Source organism: Ranitomeya variabilis, chromosome 2 (genome assembly GCF_051348905.1).
Source record: "Ranitomeya variabilis isolate aRanVar5 chromosome 2, aRanVar5.hap1, whole genome shotgun sequence".
Classification (NCBI taxonomy): Eukaryota; Metazoa; Chordata; class Amphibia; order Anura; family Dendrobatidae; genus Ranitomeya; species Ranitomeya variabilis.
This window is the reverse complement of record NC_135233.1, coordinates 529,798,355-529,823,980: the sequence shown is the minus strand read 5'-3', so window position 1 is coordinate 529,823,980 and position 25,626 is coordinate 529,798,355. Positions and strand designations below refer to the sequence as shown.

General features: G+C 44.7%; 1 protein-coding gene across 1 annotated transcript in view; it reads left to right on the top strand.

Annotated features, from left to right (window-relative positions):
- Positions 1 to 25,626, top strand: part of CCDC73 (coiled-coil domain containing 73) — a 1,082,716-nt gene that overhangs the window by 30,900 nt on the left and 1,026,190 nt on the right. The window lies entirely within an intron of this gene.

The following is a 25,626-nucleotide window of genomic DNA, read 5'->3' as shown; positions in this document are numbered from 1 at the left end:
CTTTCCTCTTCCTCTGGTGCAGACGCCTGCTCCTTTATGTGCGTCAAACTTTGCATCAGCAGACGCATTAGGGGGATGCTCATGCTTATTACGGCGTTGTCTGCACTAACCAGCCGTGTGCATTCCTCAAAACACTGAAGGACTTGACACATGTCTTGTATCTTAGACCACTGCACACCTGACAACTCCATGTCCGCCATCCTACTGCCTGCCCGTGTATCCTCCCACAAATAAATAACAGCACGCCTCTGTTCGCACAGTCTCTGAAGCATGTGCAGTGTTGAGTTCCACCTTGTTGCAACGTCTATGATTAGGCGATGCTGGGGAAGGTTCAAAGACCGCTGATAGGTCTGCATACGGCTGGCGTGTACAGGCGAACGTCGGATATGTGAGCAAAGTGCACGCACTTTGAGGAGCAGGTCGGAGAACCCAGGATAAGTTTTCAATAAGCACTGCACCACCAGGTTTAAGGTGTGAGCCAGGCAAGGAATGTGTTTCAGTTGGGAAAGGGAGACGGCAGCCATGAAATTCCTTCCGTTATCACTCACTACCTTGCCTGCCTCAAGATCTACTGTGCCCAGCCACGACTGCGTTTCTTGTTGCAAGAACTCAGACAGAACTTCCGCGGTGTGTCTGTTGTCGCCCAAACACTTCATAGCCAATACAGCCTGCTGACGCTTGGCAGTAGCTGGCCCATAATGGGACAACTGGTGTGCAACAGTGTCATCTGCCGATGGAGTGGTTGGCAGCCTGCGTTCTGTGGAAGAGCTGTAGCTTCTGCAGGAGGACGAGGAGGAGGAGGAGGAGGGGGTGCGAACGCCTACAGCCAACTGTTTCCTAGACCGTGGGCTAGGCACAACTGTCCCTAAATTGATATCGCCTGTGGACCCTGCATCCACCACATTCACCCAGTGTGCCGTGATGGACACATAACGTCCCTGGCCATGCCTACTGGTCCATGCATCTGTAGTCAGGTGCACCTTTGTACTCACAGATTGCCTGAGTGCATGGACGATGCGCTGTTTAACATGCTGGTGCAGGGCTGGGATGGCTTTTCTGGAAAAAAAGTGTCGACTGGGTAGCTCGTATCGTGGTTCAGCGTACTCCATCAGGGCTTTGAAAGCTTCGCTTTCAACTAACCGGTAGGGCATCATCTCTAACGAGATTAGTCTAGCTATGTGGGCGTTAAAACCCTGTGTACGTGGATGCGAGGATAAGTACTTCCTTTTTCTAACCAGAGTCTCATGTAGGGTGAGCTGGACTGGAGAGCTGGAGATCGTGGAACTTTCGGGTGTGCCGGTGTACATGGCAGACTGAGAGACGGTTGGAGACGGTATTGTTTCCGCCGGTGCCCTAGATGCAATATTTCCTCCTACAAAACTGGTGATTCCCTGACCCTGACTGCTTTTGGCTGGCAAAGAAACCTGCACAGATACTGCCGGTGGTGTGGAAAATGGTGGCCTTACAGTGACGGAAGGGATGTTGCGTTGCTGACTAGCTTCATTGGCCGAGGGTGCTACAACCTTAAGGGACGTTTGGTAGTTAGTCCAGGCTTGAAAATGCATGGTGGTTAAGTGTCTATGCATGCAACTAGTATTTAGACTTTTCAGATTCTGACCTCTGCTTAAGCTAGTTGAACATTTTTGACAGATGACTTTGCGCTGATCAGTTGGATGTTGTTTAAAAAAATGCCAGACTGCACTCTTCCTAGACTCGGATCCCTTTTCAGGGATTGCAGACTGAGCTTTAACCGGATGGCCACGCTGTCCTCCAACAGGTTTTGGCTTTGACACGCGTTTTGGGCCAGATACGGGCCCGGCAGATGGAACCTGTTGCGATGTTGATGCCTGCTGCGGCCCCTCCTCCACCTCCGCTTCTGAACTACTGCCGCCTGCACCCTGTTCCCCCAATGGCTGCCAATCGGGGTCAATAACTGGGTCATCTATTACCTCCTCTTCGAGCTCGTGTGCAACTTCGTCTGTGTCACTGTGTCGGTCGGTGGTATAGCGTTCGTGGCGGGGCAACATAGTCTCATCAGGGTCTGATTGTGGATCTGTACCCTGAGAGGGCAATGTGGTGGTCTGAGTCAAAGGAGCAGCATAGTACTCTGGCTGTGGCTGTGCATCAGTGCACTCCATGTCAGAATCTACTTGTAATGGGCATGGCCTGTTAAATGTTTCACTTTCTAAGCCAGGGACGGTATGTGTAAAGAGCTCCATGGAGTGACCCGTTGTGTCGCCTGCTGCATCCTTCTCTCTTGTTGTAGTTTTTGCTGAGGAGGACAAGGAAGCGACTTGTCCCTGACCGTGAACATCCACAAGCGACGCGCTGCTTTTACATTTACCAGTTTCTGAAGAGGAGGCAAAAGAGCTAGAGGCTGAGTCTGCAATGTAAGCCAAAACTTGCTGTTGCTGCTCCGCCTTTAAAAGCGGTTTTCCTACTCCCAGAAAAGAGAGCGTTCGAGGCCTTGTGTAGCCTGACGACGAAACTGGCTCCACAGCTCCAGACTTAGGTGGAATATTTTTATCCCCACGACCACCTGATGCTCCACTACCACTACCATCATTACCAGCTGACAATGAACGCCCACGACGACCTCTTGCACCAGACTTCCTCATTGTTTTAAAATCTTAACCAAAGTAACTTTATTTGTTGCTGTCAAACAACTTACACGGTGAGCTATAACTTCAGTATGATTTCAATATCCCTTAACAGGTTGGTGAGACCACAAGGAAAATCAGGCACAATGTTACACACTCTGTTTTCTGTGGCACAAAATCACAGAGATGACACACACGCAGGACTGTCACTCAAGCACTAATGTCAATATTAATCTCCCACCTAATTTATTTATTTTTTTTTCTCAGGGAGACTTTAGAAACCAAATAATATTAAAAAAAAAAAAAAAAAAGGCTTTCTATGGCCCACAATTAGAGAGAGAGGTGGCACACCCAGGAGTCAAGACTGGCACACAAGCTGAAAGGACAATATTACTCTCCCACTGTTTTTTTTATGTATTTTTTGTTTTTTAAGGGAGACTTTAGAAACCCAATAATATTTAAAAAAAAAAATAAATAGGCTTTCTATGGCCCACTGAATGAGAGGGAGAGAGGTGGCACACCCAGGAGTCAAGACTGGCACACAAGCTGAAAGGACAATATTACTCTCCCACTGTTTTTTTTATGTATTTTTTGTTTTTTAAGGGAGACTTTAGAAACCCAATAATATTTAAAAAAAAAAATAAATAGGCTTTCTATGGCCCACTGAATGAGAGGGAGAGAGGTGGCACACCCAGGAGTCAAGACTGGCACACAAGCTGAAAGGGCAATATTACTCTCCCACTGTTTTTTTATTATTTTCTTTTTTTTCAGGGAGACTTTAGAAACCAAATAATATTAAAAAAACCAAAAAAATAAATAGCCTTTCTATGGCCCACTGAATGAGAGAGAGAGGTGGCACACCCAGGAGTCAAGACTGGCACACAAGCTGAAAGGGCAATATTACTCTCCCACTGTTTTTTTATGTATTTTTAAGGGAGACTTTAGAAACCCAATAATATTTAAAAAAATAAATAAATAGGCTTTCTATGGCCCACTGAATGAGAGGGAGAGAGGTGGCACACCCAGGAGTCAAGACTGGCACACAAGCTGAAAGGGCAATATTACTCTCCCACTGTTTTTTTATGTATTTTTTGTTTTTTAAGGGAGACTTTAAAAACCCAATAATTTAAAAAAAAAATAAATAGGCTTTCTATGGCCCACTGAATGAGAGGGAGAGAGGTGGCACACCCAGGAGTCAAGACTGGCACACAAGCTGAAAGGGCAATATTACTCTCCCACTGTTTTTTTATGTTTTTTTTTTTTTTCTCAGGGAGACTTTAGAAACCAAATAATATTAAAAAAAAACCAAAAAAAAAAGGCTTTCTATGGCCCACAATTAGAGAGAGAGAGGTGGCACACCCAGGAGTCAAGACTGGCGCACAAGCTGAAAGGGCAATATTACTCTCCCACTGTTTTTTTATGTTTTTTTTGTTTTTTAAGGGAGACTTTAGAAACCCAATAATATTTAAAAAAAAAAGGCTTTCTATGGCCCACAATTAGAGAGAGAGGTGGCACACCCAGGAGTCAAGACTGGCACACAAGCTGAAAGGGCAATATTACTCTCCCACTGTTTTTTTATTTATTTATTTTTTTTTCAGGGAGACTTTAGAAACCAAATAATATTAAAAAAACCAAAAAAATAAATAGCCTTTCTATGGCCCACTGAATGAGAGAGAGAGGTGGCACACCCAGGAGTCAAGACTGGCACACAAGCTGAAAGGGCAATATTACTCTCCCACTGTTTTTTTATGTATTTTTAAGGGAGACTTTAGAAACCCAATAATATTTTTTAAAAAAAATAAATAGGCTTTCTATGGCCCACTGAATGAGAGGGAGAGAGGTGGCACACCCAGGAGTCAAGACTGGCACACAAGCTGAAAGGGCAATATTACTCTCCCACTGTTTTTTTATTATTTTTTTTTTTTTCAGGGAGACTTTAGAAACCCAATAATATTTAAAAAAAAAAATAAATAGGCTTTCTATGGCCCACTGAATGAGAGGGAGAGAGGTGGCACACCCAGGAGTCAAGACTGGCACACAAGCTGAAAGGGCAATATTACTCTCCCACTGTTTTTTTATGTTTTTTTTTGTTTTTTAAGGGAGACTTTAGAAACCCAATAATATTTTTTTTAAAAAAGGCTTTCTATGGCCCACAATTAGAGAGAGAGGTGGCACACCCAGGAGTCAAGACTGGCACACAAGCTGAAAGGGCAATATTACTCTCCCACTGTTTTTTTATTATTTTTTTTTTTTCAGGGAGACTTTAGAAACCAAATAATATTAAAAAAACCAAAAAAATAAATAGCCTTTCTATGGCCCACTGAATGAGAGAGAGAGGTGGCACACCCAGGAGTCAAGACTGGCACACAAGCTGAAAGGACAATATTACTCTCCCACTGTTTTTTTATGTATTTTTTGTTTTTTAAGGGAGACTTTAGAAACCCAATAATATTAAAAAAACCAAAAAAATAAATAGCCTTTCTATGGCCCACTGAATGAGAGAGAGAGGTGGCACACCCAGGAGTCAAGACTGGCACACAAGCTGAAAGGGCAATATTACTCTCCCACTGTTTTTTTTATGTATTTTTAAGGGAGACTTTAGAAACCCAATAATATTTAAAAAAAAAAAATAAATAGGCTTTCTATGGCCCACTGAATGAGAGGGAGAGAGGTGGCACACCCAGGAGTCAAGACTGGCACACAAGCTGAAAGGGCAATATTACTCTCCCACTGTTTTTTTATGTATTTTTAAGGGAGACTTTAGAAACCCAATAATATTTAAAAAAAAAAAATAGGCTTTCTATGGCCCACTGAATGAGAGGGAGAGAGGTGGCACACCCAGGAGTCAAGACTGGCACACAAGCTGAAAGGGCAATATTACTCTCCCACTGTTTTTTTATGTATTTTTTGTTTTTTAAGGGAGACTTTAGAAACCCAATAATATTTAAAAAAAATAAATAAATAGGCTTTCTATGGCCCACTGAATGAGAGGGAGAGAGGTGGCACACCCAGGAGTCAAGACTGGCACACAAGCTGAAAGGGCAATATTACTCTCCCACTTTTTTTTATGTATTTTTTGTTTTTTAAGGGAGACTTTAGAAACCCAATAATATTAAAAAAAAAAAAAAAAAAAGGCTTTCTATGGCCCACAATTAGAGAGAGAGATGTTGTGAAATTGGATTCTGGGCTCCCCCGGTGGCCACTTGTGGAATTGAACTTGTGGTCATCATCCCCTCTGTTCACCTGCTCCTATCAGGATGTGGGAGTCGCTATATAACCTTGCTCCTCTGTCAGTTTCTTGCCGGTCAACAATGTAATCAGAAGCCTTTCTGTGCATGTTCCTGCTACTAGACAACTCCCAGCTAAGTTGGACTTTTGTCCTTGTGTGTTTTTGCATTTTGTTCCTGTTCACAGCTGCTGTTTCGTTACTGTGTCTGGAAAGCTCTAGTGATCGGAAATTGCCACTCTGGTGTTATGAGTTAATGCTAGAGTCTTAAAGTAATTTCTGGATGGTGTTTTGATAGGGTTTTCTGCTGACCATGAAAGTGCCCTTTCTGTCTTCCTGCTATCTAGTAAGCGGACCTCGATTTTGCTAAACCTATTTTCATACTACGTTTGTCATTTCATCTAAAATCACCGCCAATATATGTGGGGGCCTCTGTCTGCCTTTTGGGAAAATTTCTCTAGAGGTGAGCCAGGACTGTCTTTTCCTCTGCTAGGATTAGGTAGTTCTCCGGCTGGCGCTGGGCATCTAGGGATAAAAAAACGTAGGCATGCTACCCGGCCACTTCTAGTTGTGCGGCAGGTTTAGTTCATGGTCAGTATAGTTTCCATCTTCCAAGAGCTAGTTCTCATATATGCTGGGCTATGTTCTCTCGCCATTGAGAATCATGACAGAGAGGTGGCACACCCAGGAGTCAAGACTGGCACACAAGCTGAAAGGGCAATATTACTCTCCCACTGTTTTTTTATTATTTTTTTTTTTTTTCAGGGAGACTTTAGAAACCAAATAATAAGAAAAAAAATAAATAAATAAATAGGCTTTCTATAGCCCACTGAATAAGAGATAGCACACACAGCAGTGGCACACAAGCCCTGACTGAGGCCAATATTTTTCTACCACTGATTGATGTAGTGTTTTTGTGTTGAGGTAGAATTTAGAACACAAATCACAGAAAAAATAAATAGGCTTTCTATGGCCCACTCAGTGAGAGATGGCACACACAGGGATGGCACTGTAGCAGAAATGCCAATCTTAATCTCCCACAAAAAAAAAAAAAAAAAACAGGGACTGTCCTACAATTACTATCTCCCTGCAGTAATCTCAGCCAGGTATGGCAGGCAGCAATAGGAGTGGACTGATGCACAAATTAAATAAAAAGTGTGGACAAACAAAAAAGATAGCTGTGCAGAAAGGAACAAGAGGATATGTGCTTTGAAAAAAGCAGTTGGTTTCCACAGTGGCGTACACACAGCAATACAGCTATCACGGAGCCTTCTAGGGCAGCCCAATGAGCTACAGCGCTGAGGAAAAAAAAAAAAAATAGCTTCCACTGTTCCTGCACACCGAAGGTGGTGTTGGACAGTGGAAATCGCTACAGCACAAGCGGTTTGGTGGTTAGTGTACCCTGCCTAACGCTCTCCCTGCTTCTGACGAAGCGGCAGCAACCTCTCCCTAAGCTCAGATCAGCAGCAGTAAGATGGCGGTGGGCGGGAACGCCCCTTTATAGCCCCTGTGACGCCGCAGACAGCAAGCCAATCACTGCAATGCCCTTCTCTAAGATGGTGGGGACCAGGACCTATGTCATCACGCTGCCCACACTCTGCGTTCACCTTCATTGGCTGAGAAATGGCGCTTTTCGCGTCATTGAAACGCGACTTTGGCGCGAAAGTCGCGTACCGCATGGCCGGCAAGCACAGGGGTCGGATCGGGTTTCATGAGACGCCGACTTAGCCAAAAGTCGGCGACTTTTGAAAATGATCGACCCGTTTCGCTCAACCCTAGTGGGCATCTCATACTGTGTGGGGGATATCATACTGTTTGAGGGGTTTTGTCAGTACATCATACTATATGGGGTGCTTTTTTGGGACATCATACTGTTTGAGGGGTTGTTTGGGGATATACTATGTGGGGTCTTTGTGGGAACATCATAATTTGAGGGTAGCTTTTTGGGACATCATACTATTCAAAGCGCTGTGTGAGGACATAATTGTGCATGGAGGGTTGAGTGGAGCTCAATTATGTAAGTCTGTATTATACTGCATGGAGGGATGTTTGAGTACATCATAAAGTGTAGGAGATCTGTGGAGACATCATACTTTATAGTGTGGCTGTGTGGAGAGTGGAGACATACTGTTTAGGGGGCTGTGTGGGGACATCATACTGCATTAGGGTGCTACATGGAACTTACTATTTTAAGGGACATCATACTATGTTGGGACAGAATACAGTGTGAGGGGCTTTGTGTAAATATCCTACTGTGTTGGCAAACTATACTGTGTGAATTGCTTTGTGGTGTCATCATACTGTGAGGGAATATCATACTGTGTAATGGTATCATACTGTTTCAGGGAACTTCATACTATTTGAGGACCTGTGTGGGGACATCATACTGTGTGTGGGGACTATGGGGGCATCATATTGTGTTAGGAACTGTTGATCACAGTACAAGGATTGCATAATAGGAGCAAATTGTTTTGCTGCTTTATACAAAATGTTACAAGTGCAGGAGGTGCATGTGGTTCCTGGACCCACTGTGCCACGGACCAGATGTACCCCAGAGGACCGTGACTAAGCAGCTACTTCAGTGTTTACTGAAGCCTCTAGTGGTGGAATCAGGTTTGTGCTGCAGATTGATGCCAGGTACAACTCCAGGGCAGCGTCCAGCAGTGGCAGCTGACCCTTAAAGTTACAGTACACTGTAGCAACAAATGCAGGCAGGTACTGTAGGTATACTGTCTGGCACAGCTGATTCACAGATAGGCAGTTACTGGCAGCCACTGCTGGTATGCAGACAGGTCGGTGCTGCACGACTCATATACTTGCAGGTGCAGGTAGGCAACACTGATATACTGGCAGATGCAGGTGGGCACTTCTGATAAACTGGCAGGCAGGCACAGCTCATAAACTGGCATGTAGGCGGGCACGGCTGATATACTGGTAGGAAGGCGGGTACGGCTGATATACAGGCAGAGGTAGGACCCGGTTCAGACTGGACAGACAGGAACAGTTTCAGGAAGAGCTGGGTCACAGACAGGAAAGGTTTCAGGCCACAGGTGCCGACAGACTGGGGGCCGCAAGTGCAGGTGTTGATAGGGACAGAAGAGCAGGTGCAGACATGGATAGAGGAGCAGGTGCCTATAGGCACAGAAGAGTAGGTGCGGACAGGGACAGAATAGCAGGTGCAGACTGTCGGGACCACACTCAGTCGGAGCAGCCTTTGGAAGTGGGGAATCACCAGAAATAATACACAAGACACGTCTCGTATAGTATATCACTGGGAAGCCTCTGAAAGCACGCCTCCCTTCAAGGTGCTATCCCCTCTTTATATAGTTGTACAGGTAGTTTCAGTGGTTATACAAGTTTTGCTTGTTTAAACAAAGAGAGAAAAGAGAAGACAAAAAAAACAGTTTCGGCTATGTGATAGTTTCACAACAAACAAAACAGTACAGTTTCGCCTAAGTGGCAGTTTCACAAACAAAAAATAGGATTTCACACTATAGCTAAAATGTCCTTGAATGGACAGGTCAATATTGATCACAAATTCTTTTTGGTTCATTGAGATAACCATTTTTGTTCCGCTCTTCACAATCCCCCCTTTGACATATTCCATTCAAAACCTTGTCATATAGACGATTATTTTAGTCATTCTTTTTGTGATATTACAAAAAAAAAACTTTATATTCTCGCATCCATTACACAAAATTTATTTGTGCATACCGAGATACCCTTGAGTACAACCTTAAATAATACATATATAATTACAATAACTATAACTGTATGTATTAGGCTTTGCATAATCCCGGTAACCCACCCACCGATCCCCCTGAACCAATTGGCCGGGTTAAGAAAAGAAAAGGTATCTGACCACCAGCTATCCTTATTTTGGTCATTGTCTTTGTCATACTGATCCCTGAGTCGTTGTATGTCTTCTAATTTAAATCTCATACTCATAGTACTATTTGGGTCTATATAATGACAGCAGGTGGGTCCGATGATTTGACACATACCCCCTTGTGAGGCAGTTAGGTAATCCAATACCAGGGTATGTTGGTTAGTGACTATTATAAGCTGATTCTGTACAGCTATACTAGTATTTAATATGTCCAATATATCCCAAATCTGGTCATCTAGATAATCCGTGGCTCTAACTAATTTATTCCACATCTGTGTTAACATAGGATAAATAAAAATGGTACTAGCAATTTTGTTGGGAATTCCCATTTGTACTATATGTGGCCTCCCCGAGGGACGTGGTGAGTTATCTGCAGCTCTTTTATACAGTGTGTGCTTGGGCACGGCCTGCATATTCACTTGTTTGTTCGAAATTATGAAAGTAGCCGGGGTTAGGCGTCCTAATGTACAAGTACCCTTTATACCTACGGGAAGCCATTTATATGCTCCTTCTCCGCATATCCAAAATGTACCCTCAGGCAGATCCCACAAAGCTGAGTGCTGCAATACCAATCTGTGAGCCAAATCCACAAAACTAGATACATTCTGAAGCATACACCAAGAGGGTTTTTGTCCCAAGGGGCTACAGTACCCGGCTGCGGGATTCCCACATACATGCATTCCGTTGACATACTCATCGGATTCATTACAAACCAGGTTCCCCGGCTTACTTGTACAACTGTTTGCATCACCTTGGGGGAACAACTCGGAATGTTCCCATTTTCTATTATGTATGTACCTTTCCAATACTGTAGGTTTGAAAGCATCAGAGGAAGGGGTGGTTGTACTGAAACTGAGCTGTAGATTTTCAGTGGGGACCTGTCCTAAATCAGTTAATCCAGTCTTATTCCTAGGTACCCATGCTCCTCCTCTGAGTGCTAAATATTGTAAGTTGCCTATTTTTCCTGTAAGATTGCCCTGCCACCAAGGAAATTCTACCCATCCCACAACTGGTATGGCGATTGTAGTATTCCATAGTCTAGTATTGCCAGGTTGGTTGTTGGCCAGGTTGTCTGAACAATTAGGCCAAGCGAATATTTCTTCAGCTGACACGGGAACTGCTAGAAAAGGTATACTTGTGGCTGATACTGGTGAATGGGTACAGATCCAACAATCTGCCAGGGGTTGCGTATTATTTAACAAATCATGCACTAATTTTCTATGATGTTGTACGAATCTATTGTTCAAAGGGGCTAGAGAATTCAATCTTTCCCATGCCTCCGTTGAGGTTAACATTATTAACATCAATATCATGAGTCTTATACTGCTTTTTTGCAATGGCTTGCATGTATCCATGATGCCTTTCCTTCAAGCTTGACTGCTGTTGGAGTTGTTAACAGGACTTGGAAAGGTCCGTCAAATCTCGGTTCCAGAGTCTTTCTGGTGTGTCTTTTCACGTAGATTTGATCACCAGGTTCCAACTTGTGGCCTCCTTCGAGATTTTCTGGATCTGGAAGGGAAGCAAAAACTTGCGAATGCACTTTAGTTAAACGTTTTTGTAATTCTTGTACAGAAGCAGTTAAAGTCTCAGTATTCAACATCAGTTGTTGTGGAAAATAACAACCCAAATTTGCTGCTCTACCAAAAAGAATCTCATGTGGTGACAGCTTAGCCTTCCCCCTTGGGGCGTTTCGGATGGAATACAGGGCAAGTGGTAGACACTCGGTCCAAGGCTTTCCTGTTTCTGCCATGGCCTTCTGAATTTTTAATTTTATTGTTCCATTTAATCTTTCCACTTTACCTGAACTCTGTGGGTGATACGGAGTGTGAAACTGGTTTTCTACTCCCAACATTTTCATAACATTCTGGAATATTTCTCCAGTAAAATGGGTACCCCTATCTGACTCGATCACCTCAGGCATGCCGTAACGGGGTATCAGTTCATGTGCTATTTTAATGGCAGTAGTTTTTGCTGAGGCTTTACGAACTGGATAAGCCTCTGGCCACCCTGAGAACATGTCCACACACACACAAGCACATATTCGTATCCATTGTACCTAGGAAGCTGGATGTAGTCGATCTGGAGTCTTTGAAAGGGATACAGTGGTCTTACATGATGCTTGGTTGGGGTTTTAATGGTCTGACCTGGATTGTGTGCCAGGCATATAGCGCATGCAGCACACATGTTCCGAGCGAAATTACCAAAGCCTGGAGCCAACCACCTTTCTTTTACCTTGAGCGTCATACCGTTTGCCGATACATGCGTAGGTAGGTGGTGGTCACTCGCCACTGCGGGGTACCAGGCTCTGGGTAAACACAACAAAGTTCCTTTTTTCCATAATCCTTGCTGATCTTCTGCCCCTTTTTTCTGCCACTGCCCTCGTTCTTCGTCGTCTACCTGTTTCTGAGCTTCCTTCAATCTCTCCTCATCATCTTCAGAGCTATCTAGTGTGTGGGCATGATGTAAGGGTTTACGTGCTGCCTGTTTTGCTGTTTTGTCGGCTTTATCGTTACCCCTGGCTTCCTCGGTGTCGAGTCTCACATGTGCAGCTACCTTTATCACCGCTATTTCTTTAGTTTCTTGTGCTGCCTCCAGAATCTGTCTAATGAGGGAGGCATGTTTAACAGGTTGGCCTGAAGCAGTCATATAACCTCTGGCTCTCCATATTACGCCAAAATCGAAAATAATGCCATGTGCATATCTAGAATCAGTGTATATGTTTGCTGTCTGATCTTTGGCTATTTTTAGAGCTTCAACTAATGCCGTAAGTTCTGCTTCTTGTGCAGACTGATTAGCAGGGAGAGGTTCTGCTTTCAGCACTTCATGCTGAGTTACTACCGCATAACCTGTATGAAATTGTCCATTCATATCTGCATATCTACTGCCATCTATGAAAAGTTCAAATGTAGCATTACAGAGTGGCTTGTCACGTACATTACGTAAGCCCTGAGTCTCTTGTTCCATTAATTGTACACAATCATGCATTGACTCTGATGGGTCAAAGGAGTTGGAGAGTGCAGTTTCCTCAGGTATGGTACCCCCCTCAGACTCTAAAGGGAGCAAAGATGCGAGATTAAGAGTCTGAACCCTGGCAAAGGAAATGTTGGGCGGCAGTAGTAGGGAACATTGGAGACGGAGGTGTCTGGCCATTGAAATATGTTTAGGTTGGACCTGGTTAAGAATGCCATGTACATCATGAGTGGTCTGAACTAGAAGTGGGTGATCAAGAACAATCTCAGAAGCTTTATCTAATAACAGTGAAATTGTCGCTACTACTCTTACACAAGAAGGTGCGGCTCTAGCTACAGGGTCCAGATGAGCTGATATGTATGCCACAGGTCTCTGTTTGTTTCCATGTTTTTGTGTGAGCACCCCTGTAGCATGTGAGGATATCTCAGCTGCCATCAATTGAAAAGGTTTAGTGTAGTCTGGGAGTCCCAAAGCCGGAGCTGATACCAGTGCTGTTTTCAAAGAGGAAAATGACTGTTTAGCCTCTTCACTGAGTGAATATGGCGTGTTGGCAATACAGTCATATAAAGACTGCATAAGTTGACTTGCGTGTATGATCCACTGTCTACAGTGTGAAACAATACCCAGGAAAGCACGCAGCTGTTTGTGATTCCTGGGTTCAAGCATGTTACGTATGGCTTCCGTACATTGAGGTGTGAGGTGTCTGATGCCCTGTGATATGCAGTGACCTAAGAACACGACTGTTTGTTGACAAGCCTGGAGTTTCTGTCTATTTATGTTACAGCCTTCTTGCGCTAGGAAAATTAAGAAATTAACAGTTGAGGTAACTGCCGTCTGCTCATCAGGGCAACAAATAAGTAAGTCATCTACATACTGTAGAATGACTACTCCTGGTTCTGGGGTGAAATTTTTCAGCACGGTCTGCATTGCTTCAGAGTACAAAGTTGGTGAGTGTACCATACCTTGTGGCAATCTTGTCCATGCTAATTGTTTACCCTTGAATGTAAAGGCAAACAAATGCCAACAGTTCTTATGTAGTGGCACAGAAAAAAATGCGTTTGATAAGTCAATTACCGTAAAATATGCAGCAGTGCTGGGAATTTGAGACAGTAAGGTATGAGGATTCGGTACCACAGGGGTGACCGGTGCCAAAACCTTATTGATTTCCCGTAGGTCGTGCACCATGCGATATTTCACCATAGTTTCTTTGGAGGAAACTTTCTTTTTAACAGGATATAAGGGTGTATTGGCGGGTGACCTGATTTCTACCAAAACACCTTGTAACACATAATCCTGAATTTGTTGAGAAATCGCCAGTTCTTGCTGGGCGCTGATGGGGTATTGCCTAAGCTGAGGTAAAATGGTTCCCGGGGCAGTTTCTAACAGTATAGGAGCTACTGATAAGAATCCTACATCAGTGTCTCCTTTTGCCCATAGGCTGTCAGGAACCCGAGACAAGTCAATTTTTGCTTGTTGAGTGTAAATTTCGGGAAAATCCTCCATTGCCTGTATTCTAACATATTGTTCCAGAGTTTCTGCATCTTCAGGGATGGTCAGCATAACTGTGCCATTTTCTCTAAAATGGATGTTTGCGGGCATTTTACTTAAGACATCAGTACCCAGCAAGCAGGTAGGTGCACCTTTAGCAAATAAAAATTTGGATACAAAGGTTTTAGGGCCAAAGCTCACATTTAAAGGTTTTGTAAAGGGCAACGCCTGAATTTTACCATCATACCCTTCTGCATATGTTACCTTTGAGGATATATTGTCAGGATATGGTAAAAAGTCTTGATTTAAAATGGAGGATGTTGCTCCCGTATCTATCAGAAAAGGTACATTTTTACCCTCAACCTCAACTTGTATTATTGGTCTTCTAGAAGGAAGAGAGACCTGCATAACTTTCAGTCATTCTGAGCTGTCTGTTTGATCAGGCACTGGGTTATTTATCCTATTTTTGGGTACAAAGGTTCCTGAATCTATATCTGCTTTTCTCTTCCTACATTCCCTTTGGAAATGTCCTGGCTTCTTACAGTAATGACAAGTAAACTTTTGATTAGCAGAGCCAGTATTAGCCTGTGCAATTCTTACTGGCTTAGAATTTTCTCTTAAGTCCATTTCTATCCCTACAGCTTTCTGTCTAGCCAGGTGTGGGTCTTCCAAGGTTCTCCAATCAGGGGTTGCGGCCTTAAGCTTTTCCTTCACTTTTGGAGACAATCCATCTATAAAGGTTTTTGTAACTAACCTCATCATTCCTGAAGCGGTTAGATCCATGCCTTCATCTCTGAAATTATTTTCTACACTTAGATAATATTCGTCTACTGATTGTCCAGATTTCTGAGCCACCACTCCCGTTGTTCCTCTCTGCCTCTGTTTTTCCCTCATGAAAACCATTAAGTGATCTACAAATTGCGTACCTGATTCTATCGTTTGTAAGGCACCATCTCCTGCCTGGGGCCTATGTACCTGTAGATTTGCAAATAGCTCCTGGAAGAGTCCAGGAGTCATTTTCATTCTACATAATTCTTCTCCATCTGCCCAAACTCCAGCGTGAGTCTGCATAATTTGCTGTATATATTGTGCAAATCTAACTGGACACTGGGTAGGATCTGGTGCGTTATGCAAGAGAGACATGCCTTCAGCGGGGGACCAAGGGAAATATTGTCGAGTTTGGTGATATCTAGTTCCCATTACTCCGTCAGCACCAGGTTCCCTAAAGGGTCTTGGTACTACCCTAACAGGGGCAAGTACAGCGCCATGTCTAGGTGTACCACAGGCTAGGCAATCATTTCTCCAGTCTGGATTTTGTTGTCCACAGTGCGGACATACCCATCCTCCTGGTCCGGCTAAACTTTGAGGTGGTGTTTGGAGAAAAGATGGGGCATGTGGGTTAAGGTATGGGGGTGGGGTGTTCTTATATTCCACATTTTGTTTTTCTCCATAGCCTGCAGGTCTAATACACCACTTTTTATTCTGTTGATTATATGTCCATCCCTCTTTTTCTGCTACCCTAGAGACATCAATCAACGCTTGGATCTGATCTATCCATTTCTTGTCTCTGATTATGCCTTTTTTTTTTCCTGAATTCCTTCCCATTTTTTTCTACTAAAAGCTTCTGCCTTAGTAACTCCAAACTTACTAAAAATCTTTCTCAGCCCCTTAGTGGCATCTTCACCACTTCTCTCCTTTATGATAGTATAGATATCTAATTCTTCTGGTTCCAACTTTGTTTGCTTATTCCCCATTTTCTTATCCTGAGCTTTTTTCTTTTCTTGCCCTAGGTGGCGTTTGGGTATGAGAATACCTCGTTACCTTCTTCCTAAGGAGCTAGGATGTTTAACGGCTTCTGCGTACCGTGTTGATGTAAGAAAATCCTGATTCCTACACCTATAGCAAACAACACAAATGCAACCAGACAGAGGATCAAAATACAACGTATCTTGTCCCAGGCTAATTTATCTGTCCTGGGCTCATACTATCATACACTTATCCGTCACCAGGTTTTCGTCAAAGACAGGATCAGAGATTGAACATAGGCGCGGAGGTCTCCCCGAAAGGACGCAACCACGTTGCCCAGTGGGACAGTCACTTCGTCTGTTTCAACACCCTGGGCGGCTTATAGGGCTATTCCCAACTTCCACACACCTTCTATTCACATTCACTCTCATTCAATGCCGTACTCCGTGAGGTGGTCAATTCCTAAGTAGTTCAAGAACCCAAGCTATAGGTATCCTCCTCTACTAGAACTACCCGCTAAAGGACACGACACAGAAAATCTTACGGACAGTGCAGGGCAGATATAAGAGATCTAACAGTGTCTCTTACCTGGCCAGGTTTTTATTCATCTGCAGTCCATTATCCCAGATTCTCTTTTCGTTCGTATTCTGCCGGTGTTCTTGAAGGAGTACACAGACCTCGGGTCCCTGTTCGGGCGCCAGGAAATGTCGGGACCACACTCAGTCGGAGCAGCCTTTGGAAGTGGGGAATCGCCAGAAATAATACACAAGACACGTCTCGTATAGTATATCACTGGGAAGCCTCTGAAAGCACGCCTCCCTTCAAGGTGCTATCCCCTCTTTATATAGTTGTACAGGTAGTTTCAGTGGTTATACAAGTTTTGCTTGTTTAAACAAAGAGAGAAAAGAGAAGACAAAAAAAACAGTTTCGGCTATGTGATAGTTTCACAACAAACAAAACAGTACAGTTTCGCCTAAGTGGCAGTTTCACAAACAAAAAATAGGATTTCACACTATAGCTAAAATGTCCTTGAATGGACAGGTCAATATTGATCACAAATTCTTTTTGGTTCATTGAGAACCATTTTTGTTCCGCTCTTCACAAGACAGTTATGGAACTGCTGGTGCAGACAGGGACGGAACCGCAGGTGCGGATAGGCAAGGAACTGCAAATGCAGACAGGTGGGGAGCCACAGATGCGGACAGGCAGGAAAACGCAGATGTGGATAGGCAGGAAACAGCAGATTCCCACAGGACTAACAAGAGCAGAAACCCACAGAACAGACAAGAGCAGAGTCATATAGAACAGAGAGGGTAAGATACACACAGAAAACACACAAGAACAGATACAGGCAGGACAGACAGGACCAGATACACACAGGGTACTTATAATGAAGTAGAAAGTGTACACACAGATGACTAATGTTACACAGCGACAACAGAATAGAGATAGGTACTAATTCAGTTACAGCAGGTTTGAAGATAGGTATTGGTTCAGACACTGCAGGTTTAGCGATAGGTAGTGGTATAGATACAGCGGGTTAAGGGAAATGTACTGGTAAAGATAGAGCAGGTTTAGGGAAAGGTACTGGTAAAGATAGAGCAGGTTTAGGGAAAGATCAGATTTAGATACCAACAGGTTCAGGGTCGCAGGTCCCAATTCAGGCCAGATCACACAAAGGTAAAGGTTTGGGGTACAGGCCTAGGCATACGGTCTCAGGGAAATAGGTTCAGGTTCAGACCTAGGCATATAACCCAGGGAAAACAGGTTCAGAGACAGAAACAGGACATGATCTGGCAACTTAGTGTTTTCTCCAACACTAAAGCAAAATTTTGCTCAAGCACCTCCCAACAGGTGGAGGTGCCTTAAGTACTAAGACCCTCCCAGCAATTGACTTAGTACACATTAGGAGCGCACACACTGTCTCTTTAACCCCTTTCTGACATCGGGCATAACTGTTGTGATCTGGTGGTTTAGGAGCAACATGGGACGTGCTCTGGAGGAGGTGGTACCTGAACTGACCGCAGTTCCTGAGCTTAACACAACACTAGAAGTAGCCGTGGAATGTTCCTGTCACTCCCTAGACACCTCATCACAGCCGGAGGACTAACTACCCCTAAAGATAGAAACAGGAAAGCTATCTTGCCTCAGAGAAAATCCCCAAAGGATAGGACAGTGTTATGATCCTAGTGGCAAGGATCGCAAGTAGACTAGCTAAGTAACTAAACCGACGACCAGCTCTGGGGAAGTGGTATCTGGATTGACCGCAACCTGATCCTATTCGCACACAACTATAGGCAGCCATGGAACGTAACCTGGAAATCCTAGACGTCTCTTCACGGCCTGAGAAACTACCTATTCCTAGAGGGAAAGTAAAGTCCTTACTTGCCTCAGAGAAATGACCCCAAAGATATAGAAAAGCCCCCCACAAATATTAACGGTGAGTTAAGGGGAAAGCACAAACGCAGAGATGAAATAGATTTAGCAAATGAGGCCCGCTAACACTAGATAGCAGAAAATAGGAAGGGAGCTGTGCGGTCAATAGAAAACCCTAAGCAAAATATCCACGCAGAGATTGCTCGAGCCCCCGCACCAACTAACGGTGCGGGGGAAGCAACTCCGTACCCCAGAGCTTACCAGCAGCAAGAACTCACATATTAGCAAGCTGGACTAAACTCATCATACACAGAAATCATATTGCAGACTGATGAGCAAAAAATAATCAAACAGAAACTTAGCTTCTCCAGAAGAGACTGAAAATGAAGATAATCAGGGGAGATCAGAATAGCACTGAATACATCGACAGCCGGCAACAAGTGGAGGAAAAGCAGAGCTAAATAGGAACCTCCCTAGTGCATAACGAGGCAGCTGATCAGCCACAGACCCGCAGGATAACAAACAAAGCAACCAGGGGGAGCCCAAAAACAAAACTCACACAATACCACCTGTGACCACAAGAGGGAGCCCGAAAACAGAGTTCACAACAGTACCCCCCCTTGAGGAGGGGTCACCGAACCCTCATCAAAAACCCCCAGGGCGATCAGGGTGAGCCACATGGAAGGCACGAACCAAATCAGCCGCATGAACATCAGAAGCGACAACCCAGGAATTATCCTCCTGACCATAGCCCTTCCACTTAACCAAATATTGAAGCCTCCGTCTAGAAATACGAGAATCCAAGATCTTCTCCACCACATATCTCCAATTCTCCCTCAACCAGCACAGGGGCAGGAGGCTCAACCGAAGGAACCACAGGCACCACATACCTCCGCAACAACGACCGATGGAACACATTATGAATAGCAAACGATGCTGGGAGGTCCAAACGAAATGACACAGGGTTAAGGACTTCCAAAATCTTATAAGGACTGATAAACCGAGGCTTGAACTTGGGAGAGGAGACCTTCATAGGAACAAAGCAAGAAGACAACCACACCAAGTCCCCAACGCAAAGTCGGGGACCCACACAGCGACGGCGGTTGGCAAAGCGCTGAGCCTTCTCTTGTGACAGCTTCAAATTGTCCACCACATGATCCCAAATCTGATGCAAACTATCCACCACAATATCCACTCCAGGACAGTCAGAAGGCTCCACCTGACCCGAGGAAAAACGAGGATGAAACCCTGAATTACAAAAGAAAGGCGAAACCAAAGTAGCAGAACTAGCCCGATTATTAAGGGCAAATTCGGCCAATGGCAAAAAAGTCACCCAGTCGTCCTGATCAGCAGAAACAAAACATCTTAAATAGGTTTCCAAGGTCTGATTAGTTCGCTCGGTTTGGCCATTCGTCTGAGGATGGAAGGCCGACGAAAAAGACAAATCAATGCCCATCTTAGCACAAAAGGTCCGCCAAAATCTAGACACAAACTGGGATCCTCTGTCGGAAACAATATTCTCAGGGATCCCGTGCAAACGAACCACATTTTGAAAAAACAGCGGAACCAACTCGGAGGAGGAAGGCAACTTAGGCAAGGGCACCAAATGGACCATCTTAGAAAAATGATCACACACCATCCAGATGACAGACATTCTCTGAGAAACAGGGAGATCTGAAATAAAATCCATGGAAATGTGCGTCCAAGGCCTCTTCGGGACAGGCAAAGGTAACAGCAAACCACTGGCACGAGAACAGCAAGGCTTAGCCCGAGCACAAATTCCACAAGACTGCACAAAGGAACGCACATCCCGCGACAGGGAAGGCCACCAAAAGGACCTGGCCACCAAATCTCTGGTACCAAATATTCCAGGATGGCCTGCCAACACCGAAGAATAAACCTCGGAATTAACTCTGTTGGTCCATCTATCTGGGACAAACGGTCTCTCCGGTGGACAACGGTCAGGTCTATCCGCCTGAAACTCCTGCAGCACTCGTCGCAAATCTGGGGAGATGGCAGACAAAATCACCCCTTCTCTGAGGACACCAGCCGGTTCAGAATCTCCAGGAGAGTCAGGCACAAAACTCCTAGAAAGAGCATCAGCCTTCACATTCTTCGAACCAGGCAGGTACGAGACCACGAAATCAAAACGAGAGAAAAACAATGACCAACGAGCCTGTCTAGGATTCAGCCGCTTGGCCGACTCGAGATAAATCAGATTTTTGTGATCAGTCAAGACCACCACACCATGCTTAGCTCCCTTGAGCCAATGTCGTCACTCCTCAAATGCCCACTTCATAGCCAACAACTCCCGATTACCGACATCATAATTCCGCTCGGCAGGCGAAAACTTTCTTGAAAAGAAAGCACATTGCTTCATCACAGAGCCATCAGAGCTTCTCTGTGACAAAACAGCCCCCGCTCCAATCTCAGAAGCATCAACCTCGACCTGGAAAGGAAGAGAGACATCTGGCTGACATAAGACCGGAGCCGAAGAAAACCGGCGCTTCAGCTCCCGAAAGGCCTCCACAGCCGCAGGAGACCAATTAGTAACATCAGAACCCTTCTTGGTCAAATCCGTCAAAGGCTTAACAACACCAGAAAAATTAGCGATGAAGCGACGGTAAAAATTAGCAAAACCCAAGAACTTCTGAAGACTCTTAACAGATGTAGGCTGAGTCCAGTCATGAATAGCCTGAACCTTGACTGGGTCCATCTCAATAGTAGAAGGGGAAAAAATGAAACCCAAAAAAGAAACCTTCTGGACTCCAAAAAGACATTTTGAGCCCTTCACAAATAAAGCATTGGCACGCAGGACCTGAAACACCATCCTGACCTGCTTAACATGGGACTCCCAATCATCAGAAAAAAACAGAATATCATCCAGATACACAATCATAAATTTATCCAGATACTCGCGGAAGATGTCGTGCATGAAGGACTGAAAGACAGAAGGAGCGTTAGAAAGTCCAAAAGGCATCACCACCAAGTACTCAAAATGGCCTTCGGGCGTATTAAATGCAGTTTTCCATTCATCACCCTGCTTAATACGCACAAGGTTATACGCACCACGAAGATCTATCTTGGTGAACCAACTAGACCCCCTAATGCGAGCAAACAGATCAGATAACAATGGCAAAGGATACTGAAATTTGACCGTGATTTTATTTAGAAGGCGATAATCAATACAAGGTCTCAGGGAACCATCCTTCTTAGCCACAAAAAAGAATCCCGCACCAAGAGGGGAGGAGGAGGGGCGAATAAGTCCTTTCTCCAAAGACTCCTTTATATAACTCCGCATAGCAGCATGCTCCGGCACTGACAAATTGAAAAGTCGTCCCTTAGGAAACTTACTACCAGGAATCAAATTTATAGCACAATCACAATCCCTATGAGGAGGTAGAGAACTGAGTTTGGGCTCATCAAATACATCCTGGTAGTCTGACAAAAACGCAGGGACTTCAGAAGGAGTGGATGAAGCAATTGACACCACAGGAGCGTCGCCATGAATTCCCTGGCAACCCCAACTTGACACAGACATTGCTTTCCAATCCAAGACTGGATTATGAGTCTGTAACCATGGCAGACCCAACACGACAACATCATGCAAATTATGCAGAACAAGAAAGCGAATCACCTCCTGATGAACAGGAGTCATGCACATGGTCACTTGCGTCCAGTACTGAGGTTTATTCATAGCCAATGGTGTAGCATCAATTCCCCTTAGTGGAATAGGGAATTCCAAAGGCTCCAAAACAAAACCACAGCGCCGGGCAAATGACAAATCCATCAGGCTCAGGGCAGCACCTGAATCTACAAAAGCCATAACCGGGTAAGATGACAGGGAACAAATCAGGGTAACAGACAAAATGAACTTAGGCTGTAAAGTACCGAAGGTGACAGATTTATCAATCTTTTTTGTGCGCTTAGAGCATGCTGAGATAACATGAGCTGAGTCACCACAGTAAAAGCACAACCCATTCTGCCATCTGTAATTTTGCCGTTCACTTCTGGTCAGAATTCTATCACATTGCATAGACTCAGGTGTCTGTTCAGAAGACACCGCCAAATGGAGCGCAGGTTTGCACTCCCGCAAACGCCGATCAATCTGAATGGCCAGAGTCATTGACTCATTCAGACCTGCAGGCATAGGGAACCCCACCATGACATTCTTAATGGCTTCAGAAAGACCTTTTCTGAAATTTGCAGCCAGGGCACACTCATTCCATTGAGTAAGCACCGACCATTTCCGAAATTTCTGGCAATACACCTCTGCTTCATCTTGCCCCTGAGAGAGGGCCAACAAAGCTTTTTCAGCCTGGTCCTCAAGATTAGGTTCCTCATAGAGCAATCCAAGGGCCAGAAAAAACGCATCCACACTGAGCAATGCAGGACCCCCTGGCGCCAATGCGAAGGCCCAATCTTGAGAGTCGCCGTGCAAGAAAGAAATAATAATCTTAACTTGCCGAACGGAATCACCAGAGGAACGAGGTTTCAAAGAAAGAAACAATTTGCAATTGTTCTTAAAATTCAGGAACCTAGATCTATCTCCAGAAAACAACTCCGGAATAGGTATTCTAGGCTCTGACATAGGACTGTGAACAACAAAATCCTGAATACTTTGTACCCTTGCAGCAAGATGATCTACACTGGAGGCCAAACTCTGGATATCCATGTCAGCAGCTGAACTCAGAGCCACACCAAGATTAAGAGGAGGAGAGAAGCTAGACACACAGCAGCTAGACACACTGCAGCAAAAAAAAAAAAAAAAACTCCTCAAGGCTTCTCTTCTCCTGCTTCTGCCATGCAATTAACACTTTATGGGCCGGCTGTACTGTTATGATCCTAGTGGCAAGGATCGCAAGTAGACTAGCTAAGTAACTAAACCGACGACCAGCTCTGGAGATGTGGTATCTGGATTGACCGCAACCTGATCCTATTCACACACAACTATAGGCCGCCGTGGAACGTAACCTGGAAATCCTAGACGTCTCTTCACGGCCTGAGAAACTACCTATTCCTAGAGGGAAAGTAAAGTCCTTACTTGCCTCAGAGAAATGACCCCAAAGATATAGAAAAGCCCCCCACAAATATTAACAGTGAGTTAAGGGGAAAGCACAAACGCAGAGATGAAATAGATTTAGCAAATGAGGCCCGCTAACACTAGATAGCAGAAAATAGGAAGGGAGCTGTGCGGTCAATAGAAAACCTTAAGCAAAATATCCACGCAGAGATTGCTCGAGCCCCCGCACCAACTAACGGTGCGGGGGAAGCAACTCCGTACCCCAGAGCTAACCAGCAGCAAGAACTCACATATTAGCAAGCTGGACTAAACTCATCATACACAGAAATCATATTGCAGACTGATGAGCAAAAAATAATCAAACAGAAACTTAGCTTCTCCAGAAGAGACTGAAAACGAAGATAATTAGGGGAGATCAGAATAGCACTGAATACATCGACAGCTAGCAACAAGTGGAGGAAAAGCAGAGCTAAATAGGAACCTCCCTAGTGCATAACGAGGCAGCTGATCAGCCACAGACCCGCAGGATAACAAACAAAGCCACCAGGGGGAGCCCCAAAACAAAACTCACACAATACCACCTGTGACCACAAGAGGGAGCCCAAAAACAGAGTTCACAACAGGACAGCCCCCCACAAATATTGACTGTGAGTGGAGAGGGAAATGACATACGCAGAATGAAACCAGGATGTAGCAAAGGAGGCCAGCCTAACTAGATAAATAGAACAGGAAAGAATACTGTGCGGTCAGTATTAAAAACTAGAAAAAGCCACCACAGAGTTTACAAAAATCTCCACACCTGACTAAAGGTGTGGAGGGTAAATCTGCTTCCCAGAGCTTCCAGCTTAACTGAATAAATCCATACTGACAAGCTGGACTAGAAAAAACATAGAAAGTACAGAAAGATTAAGTCCACAACAAGTGGACTGCAAAAGAACAAGCAAGGACTTATCTTTGCTGAACTGGTCAGAATATCAGGGAAATCCAAGCAGAGATGTGAATCCAACCAGGAACCATTGACAACTGGCACAGGCTGAAGGATAGAACCAGGCTAGATAGTCGAGCCAGAAAGACAATCAGTGGAAGCAGCTGCTGACTACTAAATCCAAGGAGCAGCAGTACCACTTAAAACCACCGGAGGGAGCCCAAGAGCAGAACTCGCAAAAATGCCACTTACAACCACCGGAGGGAGCCCAAGAGCGGAATTCACAACAGTACCCCCCCCTTGAGGAGGGGGTCACCGAACCCTCACCAGAGCTCCCAGGCCGATCAGGACGAGCCAAGTGAAAAGCACGAACCAAATTGGCGGCATGGACATCGGAGGCAACAACCCAAGAATTATCCTCCTGGCCATAACCCTTCCACTTGACAAGATACTGAAGCCTCCGCCTCGAAAAACAAGAATCCAAAATTTTCTCCACCACATATTCCAACTCCCCATCAACCAACACCGGGGCAGGAGGATCAACAGAGGGAACAACGGGCACCACATATCTCCGCAACAAAGATCTATGGAAAACATTATGGATGGCAAAAGAGGCTGGAAGGGCCAAACGAAAAGACACTGGATTGATAATCTCAGAAATCTTATAAGGACCAATAAACCGAGGCTTGAACTTAGGGGAAGAAACCTTCATAGGTACATGACGAGAAGATAACCAGACTAAATCCCCCACCCGAAGCTGGGGACCAATACACCGACGGCGGTTAGCAAAACGTTGAGCCTTTTCCTGAGACAACGTCAAATTGTCTACCACATGAGTCCAAATCTGCTGTAACCTGTCCATTACAGAATCCACACCAGGACAATCAGACGGCTCAACTTGCCCCGAAGAAAAACGAAGATGAAAACCAAAATTACAAAAGAAAGGCGAAACCAAAGTAGCCGAACTAGCCCGATTATTAAGGGCAAACTCGGCCAACGGCAAGAAAGCCACCCAATCATCCTGGTCAGCAGACACAAAGCATCTCAAATAGGTTTCCAAGGTCTGATTAGTTCGCTCAGTTTGGCCATTTGTCTGAGGATGAAATGCCGAAGAAAAAGACAAATCAATGCCCATCCTAGCACAAAAGGCCCGCCAAAACCTAGAAACAAACTGGGAACCTCTGTCAGACACAATATTCTCCGGAATGCCATGCAAACGAACCACATGCTGAAAAAACAATGGAACCAAGTCAGAGGAGGAAGGCAATTTAGGCAAAGGTACCAAATGGACCATTTTAGAGAACCTGTTGTGAATTCCGTTCTCGGGCTCCCTCCTGTGGTCATGAGTGGTACTGTGTGAGTTTGTTCTTGGGCTCCCTCTTG